This window comes from Papio anubis, chromosome 12 (assembly GCF_008728515.1).
Source record: "Papio anubis isolate 15944 chromosome 12, Panubis1.0, whole genome shotgun sequence".
NCBI lineage: Eukaryota > Metazoa > Chordata > Mammalia > Primates > Cercopithecidae > Papio > Papio anubis.
In genome coordinates, this window is record NC_044987.1 from 6,361,497 (window position 1) to 6,365,233 (window position 3,737).

The window sequence follows — 3,737 nt, forward strand, 5'->3', positions numbered from 1 at the left end:
TCTCTTCCATAGGTGCTCCCTGTAGGAATACAAGAGGAAGTCAGAGGTGCAGGAAGTGAAAGGGAAGGCGTGCATTTGATGTGTCTGGTTCAGTCTCCTGGGGCACACAGAAGGGTAAAAAAGGGTAAAGAGTGTCCCTGGAAGGAAAACCTCAAGTCCTCATTCTTTTGATGTGCTGGGTGTGGGATTTACTGCCCTTGAAAAGTAACATGGCAGAGATAGTTGCAGCTTCCCAGACATCTAATCCACATGCTTCGCAGCTTCCCTGTGCCAGGTAAGGCCTTGTGACTAGTTCTGACAAATGGTCTACAAGTGGAATTGGCACATACTGTTTCTGGGTTGAAGCACTGAAGCAACAGCACTTGACCACGTGTCTTTTTCTTTGCTGTGGGAACCTGAAGACCAGGTGTGTTGTAGAAAAATATTGGAGAAGTAGACTGGAGCCTGATCTACCTCACAAAAGACAGTTGTCCTGGAAAGCTATTGGACCTACAGCAGGCTTTGCAGAGTGAGAAATAAAACTTTATAGTTGTTGCTATGCCACTGAGATTTTGAAGGTTCATTTCTTCCTGCAGTATAACCTAATTATCCTAACAAATACAACTATGACACTTCCAGCCTCAAGCACTGAACTCTTCAAAATGTAACTGGACAGAGCTGTGTGATACATTTAAGAAATAATACTAACCACTGCTCGCTAGCTGCACAACCCCTGTCTGTAGGACTGTGGTAGAATATTTCTCGTCCTGGCATCTGTATCACCCAGTTCATTTGATTATATTATTTGTAAATGTGCTTTTTCTTAAGTTCCACCTTCTCATATTTTCCTTCCAGATGTATCTAAGTTAGGATCACTGTCTCTTGAAAGATAGAGATCAGTTAGATAGCTTGACGTGACCTGGAACCAAGGTTATCAATTTGCAATTATAGACTCTCCCTGTGAACTGTGGGAAGAGTTGGAACTTTGCAATCAGACATGCCTATGTTTGCATTTCACTCCAGCCACTTATTAGCTATGTGACCTTATACAGATTACTTAACTGAGTCTCATTTATTTTTTCCTCTGTTAAATGATAATTCCTTCTGATGAGGATTATTGTATTTATTTATTTATTTATTTATTTATTTATTTATTTATTGTGAGATGGAGTCTCACTCTTGCTGCCCAGGTTGGAGTGTAATGACGCAATCTCGGCTCACTGCAACCACCATCTCCTGGGTTTACGTGATTCTCCTGCCTCAGCCTCCCAAGTAGCTGAAATTACAGGTGCATGCCACCACACCTGGCTAATTTTTGTATTTTTAGTAAAGATGGGGTTTCACCATGTTGACCAGGCTGGTCTTGAACTTCTGACCTCAGGTGATCCGCCCACCTTGGCCTCTCAAAGTGCTGGGATTACAGGCGTGAGCCACCATGCCCACCTATTGTAAATATTTTGAAGAAGACGTATGTTAAGGAGATAGCATAGTACCTGCCTGATATATAGCAGAAAATAAGTGGTTTATAATCTTCCTTAGGTTTAGCCTATGAGGATTCAGCTAAGTAGCTGACTGTATTTGAGTTAACATAGTCTCAAGTCTTTATTTCATGTCTGGTTGTGTCAGATAGGCTTGATTCTAACAGAACTTTGTATGAGTTTTGTAAAGATTAAAATAGACTTTTTTTTCAGAGGGTATTTTATAAAGAATAATGTTCAATTAAAAGGGCAGAATATTATTTTGGTGAGAAAATTTGAAAGAGTAGATCAAAGTTTAGTCCAAGAGTAAAAAGATATGGTTACTGACTCCATTTCTTACCATTTTTAGACATATCATTGTTGTCGAAACATCTATTCTCACCAATTCCTTGTATCCTCATATTACAGTGCAATAGACATGATTGGCTTGCCTGTACTCACAGGATTATTGTGAGGCTCAAAGAGAATAAGTCATATGAAAAGCTACGGGAGACCATGAGTTGGGCTTAAGGTGTTGCAGCTATTTGCATATCTAGCAATGTCTTGTGTTTGAATACATGTTGCTGAATGAATATAGTGAATGAATAAATAAAAACCAAATAAAAAGGAAGTGGAAAAGGGACTTAGATTACAGTCAGTTTCATGCAAGAAAGAATTTTAAAAGCCAGTTAACTCAATCCTGTCTATCCGTAAGGAAAGTGAATATAGAAGGGATAAATAGCTTATAGACTGTGGCAAACTTGGAGTCGCACTTTTGTTTGTTTGTTTGTTTGTTTGTTTTTTGAGATAGAGTCTCACTCTGTCTCCCAGGCTGGAGTGCAGTGGCACAATCTCAGCTCACTGCAAGCTCCGCCTCCTGGGTTCACACCATTCTCCTGCCTCAGCCTCCCGAGCAGCTGGGTCTACAGGCACCTGCCACCACACCCGGCTAATTTTTTTTTTTTTTAATGTTTTTATTTTTAGTAGAGACAGGGTTTCACCGTGTTAGCCAGGATAGTCTCGATCTCCTGACCTCGAGATCTGCCCGCCTCGGCCTCCCAGAGTTCTGGGATCACAAGTGTGAGCCACTGCTCCCCGCCCCACCTTTGTTTTTTAAATTTAAGACAAATACGGTTTCCACTATACCTACCAATGTCTTTCTAGGCTTGATGGGGTCTCTTTCAGCCTTCAGCCCTGGGATCGTGCCGATTCTAGGGAAATATATTTAGCCCTTCTTAGCACATATGTGAACAAGATCATATTCATGTGCTTTGCTTTGATTTACAAACTATACATTTATAAACGTGCACACTTTCTTCTCCCAAATAAACCCAGAGGGTATTTACAGTTGTGTTCTGAAAATTTAATAGTGACAGGTAGGCTTTTCCAGCCTCTTGGCTCCACCTCTGTTTCCAAGGTGTCAAAGCTCCTCTTCAATTGAACAGAGGCCTTCACACGTGGAGGTAGGCCTGCTCCATGTGGTCTAGTGTTCCAAGTAGTAGGGAGACACTTAGGCACATGGGTGATTTCACATTCTGCAACAGCTCTGTCATAAGTGCACTTTCCATACTGAACTGTTCTTACATTAAGAATCCTGAGATAACAACAGGGTTTGCCTCTGCCTCAGAGAAACGCTGGGCCTCTAAGGCTGAAACTTCTGTGCCAATAAAAGCTGCTGAATTTCTAAGAGCATCAGTTCTTCTTGGCAGGTCGGTTGCAAACTTACGGCTCCCTGACTCACTCCTCTCAATTGACTGCTTATCAGAGTACATGTGGGTGTGGACATGTGATCATTTGTACTATGACTGGAAGTAGAATATGAATCAGTCCGGTAAGGTAATGCTCTTTCATGTCATTGGCGGTTCCCCACTATAAGTTGGAAACAATCCAACACTGGATTTCAGCACAACTCTGGGATATTTACTATGGAGGAAACCTGCACTGTACTGTGTGTGTTTCTGACATCTTCCAGTCCAGAAGAACAATGGGAAAATTTAAGTTCCTCTTTACTTTGGGTAGGATAACTGGTTATTAGTTCAAACAAGATTCTGTGACTTGATTACAGGGCTCTTTACCCCAAATTGTGGATTGAACCTGGGTCTTGAATGCAAAATGCATTCAAGAAAGAATTTCTTGAATGAAATTCATGAAAGAATTTCAAACATCCTTGTGGAAAAACAATTCAGTTTCATTTATTCATAGGCATGGATATCTTTAATGAAAACATGCCTTAAATTAAAAACATAGAAACAATGATTCTTGATCATATAATTGTAATAGCACCATAAATATATATAAAAT